Raw genomic sequence first — 13396 nt, 5'->3', positions numbered from 1 at the left:
TGGCAAGTGTCCCCGAGAAGTTGGGCCCCTTGTGCACTATTGTGCCAGTGTAAAATGAGCAGCCACTGTGGAAAATAGTACAGAGGTACCTAAAAAAATCAAAAATAGATCCAGAACCTGGCTTCTTCAAGTAATTCTCCAAAGCATTACAGCGCAGATCTGAAAGCAGTACCGGCACTGCCATGTGTATTGCAGCATCATTCACAACAGCAAGAGGTGAAAACAGATGAACGAATACAACACGAGCTGTAGACTCACACTGGAGCATCACTCAGCCCTAAAAAGGGGGACCCGACTGCTCTGTGTCACAGTTGGCATCACGCTGTGCTAAATGAAGCAAGTGGTCAGAGAGACATGATTCTACTTCCACGAATATCAGAGTAGACTCAGCAAAGCAGCGAGTATGATGGTGGTCGCCGGCGAGTGGGAGGAGGGAAAATCAGAAATGTGGCTCGGTAGGTATGAGTTTCAGTCACGCAAGCTGAAGAAGCTGTGGAGATCTGTGAACCGCACTGTGCTTAGAGTTGACAATGCTATGGACTTAAAATCTTGCTAAGAGTGTAGAAAAAGTCTGCTTATTCTGATCTTGTATGCCACCATTTTCAGAACAGAGAATATTAGGGTGAGGGAGGTTTATAATGAAATATAAAGGTCTAGTGAGTTAATTAAAATTCTGTAACTCTAATGATCTCTAAAATTATACATGAGCATACTACATGGAACTCTGCTTTCACTAAGGTCGCCTATATGCTTATCTTAAAAAATGTGAAGTTTCCATTTATTATGGATATCAGAGTATTTTTCCTTTGCTGTGGGTCTGTGTTTTGTGGCACTTTGTTTTGTGAGAGGTATTGCACGTACGATTTTTCCATGGTAGACACAGCATAGAATTTGTTTTCTTGACATGTATAGTAAGTTAACAATACTTCTTCCAATCTTTCTCATTGGTGTCCAGGTTTATCAATAGTGAAAAACTATTTTAAGTAGCATCTGGTACTATTTATGCCTAATAATTTTAATTTTAGTACTAATGATTTTATAGATGCTTGTTAAAATTCATATATATTATCATTATTTTAAAGCTGAAATCTCAGTTTTTAAAGAAGAAGTTAAAATACCAGTAGATAGCCATATTCCAAAACCACACGTACACCTGCTGACCCCACAGGGTGTGTCCATTGCTGCCGCGCATCTTCTGTGTAAAAGTTGCACTCTGCCAGACCACAGGCACATGGCAATCAGCGTTATTTGTATGGACTCTTTCGTTTGGCTCATATGCATAGAGCACACTCATCTGAATATCCTCCCGGGCTCTCTGCTTAGTCATCGCTCGGTGCTGAACACGAAAATCACTTTTTTCCAAATTCATATTCAGGCTTTTCTCTGAAGCTTTAAAACGGCAACCGCAGTTGCCAAGAGAGGCTCCAAGAAAGCCAGGGTTTCACCCAGAGGCATGTAGCAATCATTCTCAAATTGGTACCGATTACTGATTATCGGAGTTGGCTCTTCCACCTAAAGTTCACCACCTAATTTCCAGAGCTACAGTTCACTTTCACTTATGAGACCTTGGTCTATTACTGGGAAAAAGGTCTTTCCCCCCTGCTCAAGCTTTTCCAGTAATGCTTCCGCAAACCAATAAACTGTTGGCACATTTGGGTCCTGGAGGACAGATTTGGTTTGGCATCCTAAGGAATTTTGATACATTTAAGGAGGTGCGAAGTACACATTGGCATCAATAAACAACATAAGTCTAAACCCAATTGACTTTCACGTGCCAAAGATGTGCGATGTGCCAAGTGTTTAATAGTACACAGTAGCTGCTCCCTACATAAGTTGATTGTGGCAGAACAGCGTAGTGTGCTTTGCCCTGAATCGTTTAGATGTGGTTATGTCTTACAGCGCCTTAGCAAGAGAAGCAGATTGTCTGTAACTGTCGAATAAGCAGGTATGAAGAATACTGAAACGTTAGCCATAGTAAAGTTCCGTAGAAGTTTAGTTTAAGATGCCTCTTCCACAGATTCAGTGCTGCCAACCAATTTAAAATAGTCTGAAGTTGATTACTGTAGACAATTTGATTTCTTAGAATAAAATTAAGTTGGACTTTTAGTGAGTTTAGGAAGCATATCTTAGATTTCCTTTTATTTTCGCCTTTTTAAATGCTGTGCTGCTCATTTCAGCTGCACCAACACTGTGCATGTCTGTTTGTGTGTGGCACTGTGCAAACACCCACTGAGTGTGTACACACACACCCAGACACGTCGAGAGACACAGTGAAATACGGTCTGCTCCTCTAAGGAGCTCTGCAGTCACACGGGAAGCATCAGGCAGACCCCACAGGTCCACACGTGTGAGCGGACAGGCCCTGTTTCAAGACACGCACAGCGCGGGTCTGCACAGCCCAAGGAGATGAGAAGGGGCTTCCTGTCTGCAGCTCACCTCGACCACATCGGAGGAGTGGAGGAGCAGAAGCAAGCTGATGCCCAGAAGGGTGGAGGGGAGGGCAGAAGAGGTGAGGCCATATTTTAAAGGACAGATGTCTCTGTTATGAAATTGAGAGCAAAGGACTTGTGTCACTGTACTACGGAACATGTGGCGCATATACTCGTCATTGGTTGGTTTCTTGGCCTCCATGAAATCCACTGGGGCACCAGGGCCACCCCAGAGGGACAGCGGTCATCCGCCAGGGAGCGGAGCTGCGGTGCCCGAGGAGGTGACTGCCACCCTCGAGAGACGGGATGCCATGGGTGGTCCCCGGGCCAGGAAGCAGCAGCAGTTGTTTCCAGGATGACCCCAGCCCCAGGTCACGAGGACAGGCACGCTGAGCGTGGTCACAGCTGTCTCAAGGGGGTGTGGCAGCGACAGTGAGGAAGGGCTTTGCCCCACAACCTGGGGATCAGGGAGTGGACAGTGTGAGGACAGCCAGGGTCACAGCGAAGACCTGTTCCACTTCTGTGCCAAACAGCTTCTCCACAAGGCAGAGCATGTGAAAGCGTCGGAATTGCTCCTTGAAATTATGTTTGCACTTTATCCAAAAAGGGGCTTTTCTTATACATAATGGAGTTTAGATTTCAGTTCTGCAAGTCTAGATTACAGTTCCTTTGGGAGATGAGCGTTGTGCTATTAGAGCATCCTCCAGTTGTCTTCTTGCTCTGCAGTGAGCAGTCTCGGGTTGTGGTCCTCCCAGCTGCGGTTACCATCATGAGCTCTTCCTGGTCCGCACTGAAGGAAGTCAGGCTCTCCCATGGCGAAGCGAACCAAGCCCTTGCACCACAGGTTTCTGGCTGGCGTGGTTCTGATGAACACTGAACTCTGCATGTTGTGGCTGTCTTCCTTCACGTATCACGCTCGTCCCTCTGAGCTCATGGTGCAGGAGCACAGAAAGGCAAGGAGATGCACGTTTGTGCAGAGTGGGTGTGATTATAGCTCAGCAAAGAAAGGCCAGGTGGGGCTGGGTTGGGAACTGCTAGGCCTGGGCCAGACTGAAGTGTGGCACAGCGGAGACATTCTCCATAAGGCTGCTGAAACAGGAAGGGCTTCCTGTAAGAGAAAACAAGTCAAAGCAAGGGCTATGAAGCCGGTCCAGCTCTGGGAAACAGGGTGGAAACTGGCCTGACGGGAGAAAGACTGTACTGGGAACCAAAATGAGGGGTGATTTGTGGAGTGCTGTGACAGTCATAGTGGACACGGAGAGCATTGTAGGTTCTCGAGGGTCATAAAGGCAACATTTAATAAACACTGATGTGGACGCAGTGTGCCAGACATTGTAACAGCAGAGAATAGTCAGGGATGCAGTTATTTTAAGTGTGAGGTTATGAAAGCCTCAAAACTTCTAGGAAAAGTGAAGACCGAGGAAAAGAGAGACATAAAGTCCCTTCCAATAAACCATTAACATAACTTAGACACAGATTACAGAGAGTACAGCGAGGTAAGTTTTCTCTAAATGCAGCTGTTCTGTGTGGCCCGTGTGTAGTCAGCTTGGCTTTGCTAACAGATCGTTCCCCCAGCAACCTGGACCTGAATCTCTCATACATGTCCACACAACGATTATTCCAAATTGCTTCCTCTGTCAGTGATTTCTAATTCTAGCAAATGATCTTTCAAACATCCATTGTTTAACTTCTATTTATACTCCATTACTGGGATTTGGAGGTTTTTCCGCGTACTGCAACGCTCTGCAATGTAGGTAGAAAGAAGAAAAGAATTGGGAGAGAAGGAATTTCTCCCTAGAAATACTCCAAAAACTAAAGACATAGATTTAACCAGTCCTGATTCTTGTAACGAGAGAACAGAAATAGCGAGGCACTTCTGCTGAGCTGGTCAGGGTGGTCCAGCTGTGTATGCCCTGTCGGCTCCCCTCGTGCTGTTCCGAATGTTGTCGGAAGTGCTTCCTGGACGCAGGTTGTTGGGTTGGTGTTTATGCTTCCAGCCGTGTTGCTGGGTTCCAGGTAGGTGGGACAGATGGTGATGGAAATCAGGCTCAGTGGAGGGAGCACAGGCCCCTCGAACCTGCTGCTTGGCTGCGTGGCCACAGAGCAGCCTCCGTCGGCCACCCGGGTGCTGGGGATGGACCCCAGGGCATCAGCTTGCAGCCAGCCAGGAGGGCTTGCAGGGCTTGCAGTGGGCATTTCTCAGACAGACCAAAGGAACCTCCAAAACACGTATCCTTTCTTCTCAGTACTTTCCTTGCCTTTCTCAAAACAACCTCTCTCCCTGTCATGTGCTCTGTCCCCCGGGCCAGCTGGGATGCGGAGGGCTTGCAGAGTCCCTGCTTATCTTGCCAAGATGGCTGGCACCTCCTGCAGGCCCACATAAGTCTTGTGTAGTGACAGCCATGCTTTCCTCTCGGCTTCCTGTGGTTTCCGTGGCCCTTCAGCTTTGAGGCCACACTGGCCCCCATACCCATGCATCCCCTCTGCTTTCCCCAGGTTAGTCAGGCATGCATTTGGCTGAAGTTTGCAGAGAGAATATTCCTTTCCTTAAAGGCCTCCCACGGAAGAGAATTCTCCGCCCTCCACATGTGGCATCTCATTGCCAGTATCTGTGTGTAGAAACCATGCGGCACATTAAAGGCTGGAAGAACCTAGGGAATCGCCGAGTCCTGACGTTTTGTTTTATATAGAAGAGTGAGTCTCAGAGAAGCATCTTCTATGAGCACACCAGCCCTCCCCAACACGGAGCAGGGTGTGCATTTTAAACAGTGGCTTTCTAACCAGAAGGGCAGTGGGAGTTGGCTTCAGCACCTGTTTGTAAGCTGGCCCTGGCTAGAGCCAAGAAAAAACATAAAGTTCTCCTAAGGGCTTCGTTTCTCTCAGCACCAAGTTCTGCAGCATGTTCCACACTCATCCATCCTGCCAATTTCAGATGACACGATCAGTCTTCCTGTGGCCCAGCGTCTGCATCCTCTTTCCACTCTGCTTTTTGGAAAACCTGGGAGGAAACAGGAAAACCAAAACAAGTTTCTCGGAAGCAAAGCACAGGAAATAGAGTTGCCTTTAACCCTAGAGAGAGAAGAAAAGCAAAGCCATCACTCCTGTCTAAAACACTCAGACGATTTGGAGGAAGAGGAGAAAAACAACATACCCAGAGTTTGCCATTGAACAGACACTTAAGAAGGATTTTTCAGTTAGTGAAATGAGGGAGTTGATCTCGGGCCTGAGCTGTCTTCAGCGTGGCCTCCTCCCAAGCCCCCAGCCTCAGGGTGGCTTCCTGGTCCCAAAGAGGCTCTTCCCTCTCAGCTTTCTGTCAGTGTGAATCCTGCCCCTGAGCCGCACACCAAGTCCCCTCCCCTGTCACTCACCCCTCAAGGCAAGACCCCACATACCTCCACCTTTCGGGGTCCCAGATGTATCAGGGCCCTGCCACGTCCAAAAAAGAGATAACCTCCTAGGTGGTCACAGCTTCCGGTGGTCCCTGTCTTATAGAGAGACAGAGAAAGAAAACCCATTTGACTTTTATGAAGCAAGCATTACAAAAACTAAAATAGCAACCATTGCCTCACACCCAGCCAACTGACAGATTGTATAAAATCTGAAAGTCAAGTGAGTTACTGAGAAGCAGGAGACCCGGAGCTTACAGACACCTGTGGGAGTGAGTGTAAGCCGCTACATCGTCATCTGGAACAAGTTGGGGATGCTTCCTAGTCTTGATGGGGCACATCCCTTTACCTAGAAATGCCACTGTGTGGGTGGGTGCTCCAAAAACCCTCGGGCATATGCACGGGAGGACAGATGAAGGAGTGTCTCTTAGGACACAAAAACGGAAAACAGCATCACCGACTCAACAAGAGAACCGATACAGTAATGTTGTTTGTTCACATTCACACGAGGGAAGCCTGCTATAGAGCGCTGTAAAATAAATGAGCTAGATGAATCAACCTGACTCTCCGAATCATCCTTTTGTATGAAATAATACAAGTTGCTAAATGGCACCTCCATTCTATCTAAACTCGTATGCACATGGAGTGACTCCGCACGTTGTCTGTGTGTACAGCAGTCCCCACCTACCACGCGACACACGTCCCACCCCCCATGGACGGCTCGGACTGCAGAGACCCTGAACCCTCCGAGAATGCCTTCATCCTCTCAGCTACGCGCTCAGCACGCGCTGTAGTGGTGGCAGACCTGGCGTGAGTTTCTTTTTCTTTCTTTACCATTTCATGTGTACAAGGTGTGTCCTTAGTGTGCAGCTTAGTGATCTCAGCAAAAGGTGTGCATCACCTGAAGTCCGGGCCTTCATCTGTCACTTAGCGCAAGTGCTGTGTGCTCCTGTTTGGTGCATCCAAGTAGTCACAGCGCCGCTGGGCTGTTAGGAAGCAAAATGAGGTTGATTGGACTCAGCCACGAGATACCCAACATGCCCTGCTCACCAGGGTTAGGGCTGCCGAGGACTGGGGTGTGGACCGTGCGTGTCCAGGGGAACACCCAGCAAAGGATGGCTTCTGTCCAGGGAGGGCCAGAGCGGCACAGCATGAGATTCCTCCACGGCCTCAGAAAGGCGTGCGATCCCACCTTAGATTTGTTTATCTTCCACTGACTACTTTGGACCACGAGTGACTGCAGATAACTGACTATGAAAGGGAAACTGCAGAGGAAGGGACTTGTGCCTATATCCAGCAGCATGCTAGGCTGCCCATGGAATGCTGAATGTCCAGCTCATTTTGCTGCTGCCCTGTGGAGTGTGATGGAGATTCTCACTGCGGTGTATCCGGGAGCCAGCACGGCCCAGTGCTAGGACGCAGTGACACTCAGGGACCAGCACATGGGCATCGCGTTTGATGGTCTATTTTCTGAATTTTCTGTGTGTGACATACTCCTGCAGAAATGCATGAATGTCCCGAATCTAGCCCCTCATCACCAGGAACCTCGAGGGAGCGCTCCTAGCCTGCCACCCCACCAGGAAACCCTAAAGGAACCCTCCCGGGCCGGCCCATCAGTCATGGGGAGGGATCTAGAGAATTGCTGGCAGGCAGACACCACAGTCACAATCCCTGGATGAGGGAAGTGTAGTGGGCGGAAGTCTGAGGAGACGCGGACTCAGTTCAGTCTCGTGACAGGATCCCCAGTTCCCTGGGAAGGGTCACAGTCTCACTCCCAAGAAACCTGACAGCCACCAGCTTACCCAGCACTCGGGAGGCTCGAAGACACCTCAGCACCTTCACCGCTGCCTGAGGGGCTCAGAGAGGTCTTGCCGGAAGTGCAGGACCTGGGCTCTGAGACTTCAGACACCACCTGCAGGGCGGCCGGGAGCACCCAGGTCGGCACCACACTCCAAGGACAAGGAAAGCTGAGGAGCTGCTGCAGACCAGGGAGGGGAAGGAGAAATCGGAACTGAGTGCAAGTGGGGTCCTGAGGTAGGAAGGGGTGTGGGTGGCCGCGGTGGGGCTTCGTGAACCTGGCGAGAGCACGTGCCGCCCAGCCGCCTGCCTGCCTGTCCCCGGTGCTGCCCTATCCCTTCCCCGTCTCCACCTGCTTCGTCCCTGCTTGCTTCGGACAGACTACGTGAGAAACGATGGCAGTGACACAGCGTGCTCTTCGGAAGATCACGGTGACTTTCCTAGGTGCTATTTGGAAGGAGTAAATCTATTTTTTAACTTTTTAAAAAAAAAAAAATAAACTACTTAAGAAAGTTTTAGCTGAACAGAAAATGTGCAAAGATAGTACAGAGTTCTCATATACCCTAAAACCGTTTCCTTCCTATTAATGTTTATGTCACTGTAACTTGCTTATCCCAACTAATGAAAAACTTGGCACGCTGTTGCAGACTAAGTGCACCCTGTGTCCAGCTGTCCTCAGGTTTCCTGTCAGGCGTCCTTTCCTTAGCATCTCCCCAGGCTCCTGACTGTGACAGTTTCCCAGTCTCTCTCCATTCCGGTGGCCTTGAGGGGCATTTTGTAAAATGTCCCAGAGTGGGGTTTGTCTGAGGTTTTCCATGGGTTTGACTGGAGTCATGGGTTTGGGGAGCCACCGAGGAGGCAAGCGCCTGTGACTGCAGCCCTCTGGGAGGCTGGGGCAGGAAGATCGAAAGTTCAAGCCAGCTGGGGCAGCATAGTGACTCTGAGACGCTGTTGCCGAAGAATAAAACGTCAAGAGTGAGTCTGCACAGATTCGGGCACTGGCTAAGGAGAGCTGAGAAGTAACATGGGTGGACGTGAGGAGCTCACTCTTGGCCTGTCTGGGGCCAGGGTCTCATCCCTCGCCTCCTGGGACCCCGTGCTCAGGGCCGCCCTCCCTCCTGCCCTCGAGAGCAGCCACTCCCAGAAAGAGTGCCCAGCACGTCTACCCCCGAGGCTTCTCATCCTCCTTCCTCCGACCTGTGTGAGCCTCACAGAGAGCAGGCCACGACACCTCTCCTCCGCGACCCTGAGTCCTGCTGTCCACGCCTGCCCCACAGCCTGCCCCTCTGCAGCACCCTCCTGAGGAAAAGGAGGCCTCGAACCCCTGTCCAGCTCAGGCCGTGTGCATGCGCCTTGTTGAAAAAAGAAAGAAGAGAAAGAAACGCAAAGAAGGCAGGGAGCTCTTAAAGTCATAAAAATAGTAAGCAAACAAACTCTCCCCTGACCTTCTCTGGCCATGGATCTGTGATTCCAATATCTTGCATATTTGCATAATTCATTCCTTTTACCCAGTTCTCTGCTTGTCCTTTGACGTGGTGAAACCCACATATTCATTAACAAAGAAATGTCACAGTGAAAAGCTGTGACAATTCCTGAAGAAGGCAATGTTGAGCCAGGCTAGTACTGTGAAATGCTTGTTTCACTTTAGCAATCAGAAAATCATAAACTATCTGGATTGCCAGCTTCATCGTCTTTTAAGCTGACGCTTCCGGTGGTTTGCAGAGCTGTAGTGAAGTGAGGGTGATCAGCAGAGGTGTGTCCGGAACCTCTCAGGGAGTTTCAGGAATGCAAGGCGCTCAGAGTCTGCCCTCTGCTTCCCCAGTTGGCGTCCTTTCCATTTCCAGTCACCAAGTGGTTTACTCAGTACCAATCTGCTGCACCTATAGGGTAGGAAGCTTCGGAAGAGGGTAAATAAAGCAGCCCTGGCTCCTAGGTCCATCTCAGCAAAACACATCTCTAAGGACAGGAGGGGTGTGAGATCCAGGAAGATGGGAAAGATCCTGCCCCTGGATCCTTTCCAGCTCCGATGACAGCTGTCCCCCATCTGCACCCCGAGTGTGGTGTTCCTGCCACGGCACGCAGAGCAGCCGCCTGCCGCGCAGGGGCTGGCAGAGAAGCCCCCAGTCCTGCAGGAGTGACAGGGGCGCTGGCTGATCAGCTCCGGGCCATTCAGTGCCCCTCTCAAGCGCTCATTTTCTGGAGCTGAATGCGCTCGTGGCTGTGCACACAGGCACGCTAAAGTTTGTCAGAGTGAAGTGCTCGTAAACGCCACTTGAGTGTGATTGAAAAAGTCCCGGGCTCCTCCTTACACAAGATGCCGGGCCTCTCAGGAAGGGACACTGTGTGGCAAAGTGGCTTAGGAAAGTGCAGGCGCCATTTGCTGTGCTTGTGGAGCAAGGCCTGCTGGAAGCAGTGTTTTCAGGAGTCGCAGGGCCTTGGGCTGCAGGATTCGTACTGGAAAGGGCCTGGCATTTCTTTGGCTTTGTTTTAGAAATCAGTCTGTTTCACTTACTGCCTTGAGTTTCTTGTCTAGAGTTCTCTTTTCCCTTCCTAGTTATTATAATTTTCTAAAGCACTTCAAGACAGTATTAAGCAATTTTCCACTCAACATCGTTGGTAAATTTTACTTCTAATTCTAAGCCAAACTAAGGCTACTAGTGTTATTTTACAATGTGACTTTGAAAGGCTCCCAATACAGCTTAGTTACTCGGCTCAGTCTTCGTCTTCTAGTGTCAGAGGCTGTTAACAGCTCCAGCCTGTAGTGCAGTTTTCTACCCCTAGGTAAATTCCAAAGACTTATTACACCTCCCAGCCTCTGATTTAATGTGCGGCCAGCCCGGTGTTCACCCGTCGTCGCCCCAGCCGCGGAGTCTGTGTCGTGTGGTCCTATGGGTCACATAGAGCCTGAAGGTTGTGGCATCATGAGGCCAGACTTGTAGGAACGCAGGCGGTGGGCCGAGGTCTGGCTGGAGACTGCACTGTGCTCCACCTAGACTGTTACGACCACAGAAGCTGTCCATCTAGAATGTTCTCTGCTTTTGCAGTTTTTTTTTTTAATCCAGCACAAGTTTTGTCAGGTAGTGTTTGCCAGAAGATATTGTCCAAGATCTCACCTCATACTAAGGCATTTCAGATGGAATGATTAAGCTTTGGTTTTCATTCGTTGTTAAGGATATGTTGGCAAGGAGGTGGAACTTTTGAATAGAAAAATAACATTTGAGGACATTAAATAACAAGGCCATGTCATCTTATGTAACATACCTCGTTGTCTTCTTATTAAGCTTGCGACTCACTTTCATTTGTCATCCTGTTCAATGAAAATTTTTTAAATTGCACAGTATGATTGTTTAACTGACTACGTGCTAAGAACTAATCTTATATTCTGGTGCCTGTAAAACAGTTAACAAAGGGCTGGGGATTTAGCTCAGTGGTGCCGCCGCCTGCCTCGGCAAGCGAAAGGTCCTGAGTTCGATCTCCGGTACCAAAAAAAACAAACAGCTAACAAAAATAAGATTTGCCTAGTGTGTCCACATAATCCATTAATCGTTCTCCAGAGTAATGAATTTACAAATCAAGGAGCCCTGCCCAGACTGGATACATTCTACATTAGAAAACTTGTATTCGTTTTTCCTGTTGTTCTGCTGTGTCGAGGTCTGATATGTACTTCTACAAGAACCCTCTCCTGAACAGTAACTGACCCTGTAACTTCGGCATTGCCCCCATGAGGGTAAGAAACAGTGTATCATTTTGCACATTCAGTGTATCCTCTCATGTTCAGAAGGGCTTTATCACTTCAGTAGGAATCAGTTGCCCTTTTAAGACACGTGATTGCAGCACTGTGTAACGATGCCTTCATCGTGCTCGGCAGCCCATCTCTTTGTTTTTATTCAGATGGATTTGCATTTATCGGTAGCATTGTTCTTCCTGTAACTTACCAGGCTCTTTTAAGTGGCTCCCGATCACAACTCCAGTAGCTTGTGCTCCTCGGCCTCTGTGCTTGTACGAGAGCACTGGAGTCGGTGACAGCCCAAGTACCCTGAGTGTGCCTCCCTGGGGACAGACTGCTTCTCAGCCTGCCCTGCTCTGGGGTCTCGGCCCTGCCTGGCTCCTGGATGCTGGGAAGAGTGCAGTTCCAGCAAACGAGCTCACCCCTCTCTGCCTGCCCTGAAAACACACATCACCACGGTGGTGTTCTAGGCCGAGAGGAGGGTCCTGCTCTCCTCCAAGCTCCTGGAAGTCTAACCCTAGCTGGAGAGGTTGGCTTAGATCTTGAATCCGTCGCTTTATCTGGGATGCTTTAGCAAACCGTTTCCTTTAAAAAAGATGTATGGGCTGGGGATTTGGCTCAGTGGTTCCGGCACCTGCCTGGAAACCTCAAGGTCCTGAGTTCGATCTCCGGTACCAAAAAATAAATAAATAAAATAAAAATTAAAAAGATGTATCACATTAAGTGTGTGAGACACTTTAATGTGGATGTGTAAAAACAGGAGAGAATATTTGTCTCTCAAAAGGTCTTTTCCTTTTATATAAGATTCACAATACATTCTGCCTATGTCCATATGTCCAGCAGTATCTCCCTTCACAGCAAGTTACTTTAGATACGTTGTTCGAGAATAAAGCTGCCTGTAACCCTGTACTTGGATGACCTCCTTAAATATTCTGGATGATTCTAAAGGAAAATGAACTGCGATGGGTTCTGACTTCAGGTGTAAGCTGGTTACATTATGATTGTGATAGCAGAGCCCATTCATCTTTTGCTAGAATCTTGTACGTTTTCCAATAGTCAGACCAAAAATGTCATTTTCAAACAAGTTAGCTTGGTCTGTTCCTAATAACTGCATATCCCTAAGATTAGGGAATTATGTGGCATAATGGTGTTGTTTTATTATTTTATAAACCTTTATCTCTGCTAAGAGTTAAACTGTATGCTGCAGCCTAAAAATAGAGTAAGCTGTAACTAAGTTTAGTACCAACTTTGTAGGATATTTTAACAACTCAAAAGCTCCTAGGATAATCCTTAGAGTAATAAAACCACTGTTCATTTCTTGTTTGTTTTTGATAAATGATATGTTCAAAATTCAATAATATTTTAAGTGCAGAAATGGAAAGAGAAGGAGTAATGAATAGACTTTCTTGCTGGAGTAAAATTTCAACCTGTTACATATTCATCAGTCACTATATAAAATCTCAGTAGGGAGAAATGAATATGAAACTAAGCAGACATTTGGATAAAAAGCATGCGTTCTAGTAGGATGGTCAGTGAAGGAAGGGGCCAGGAGAGAAAGGGTAATAATGGAAGATACACCAGAGAAACTGGAAATGAGATACAAGTGGTTCAGAAGGCGCTGAGGGCAGATGATTTATGCAGCTAAACAGATAAGAAGCTGCATCTTGGTGAAGTGGGACAGTTGGCCTGTGTGGAGGTGTGGTCTTGGGAAGCTGCCACCCAGGCCGGGGCTGTGGGCCGGAGGAGGATGGCCATCTGCTCCTGGTGACTCCTACCGGCTGATCCAAAGCGCTCAGTTGGCACGGGTCTCAGAGGAGACTGCCAGCCTTCCATCCGCAAGTAGGCACAACAATGGCATCGAAGCCCTGCATGGAGAGGAAGGGATGGCCAAAGCAGTAAGAGGCAACACAGGGTCACAGCACTGCAGAGTCTGAAGCCAGGAGCTCTGAGTTGGCCTGGTGCGGAGCGGGCGATCTTGCAGATGAGCGAGGAAGCTCAGAAGCCAGGCACTTGCTCTGGTCGCAGGCAGGCCTCTCTGCGCAGTGACCTTTAGCACT

General features: G+C 48.6%; 1 protein-coding gene across 6 annotated transcripts in view; it reads left to right on the top strand.

The window, feature by feature from the left end:
* Positions 1-13396, top strand: part of Elp4 (elongator acetyltransferase complex subunit 4) — a 193394-nt gene that overhangs the window by 159393 nt on the left and 20605 nt on the right. The window lies entirely within an intron of this gene.

This window comes from Heterocephalus glaber, unplaced genomic scaffold (genome assembly GCF_053883595.1).
Source record: "Heterocephalus glaber isolate CG9 unplaced genomic scaffold, H.glaber_assembly_v1.0 deba00001428, whole genome shotgun sequence".
Taxonomy (NCBI): Eukaryota; Metazoa; Chordata; class Mammalia; order Rodentia; family Bathyergidae; genus Heterocephalus; species Heterocephalus glaber.
Note: the sequence above shows the minus strand (reverse complement) of the source record. Positions and strands in the feature narration are given on the sequence as shown.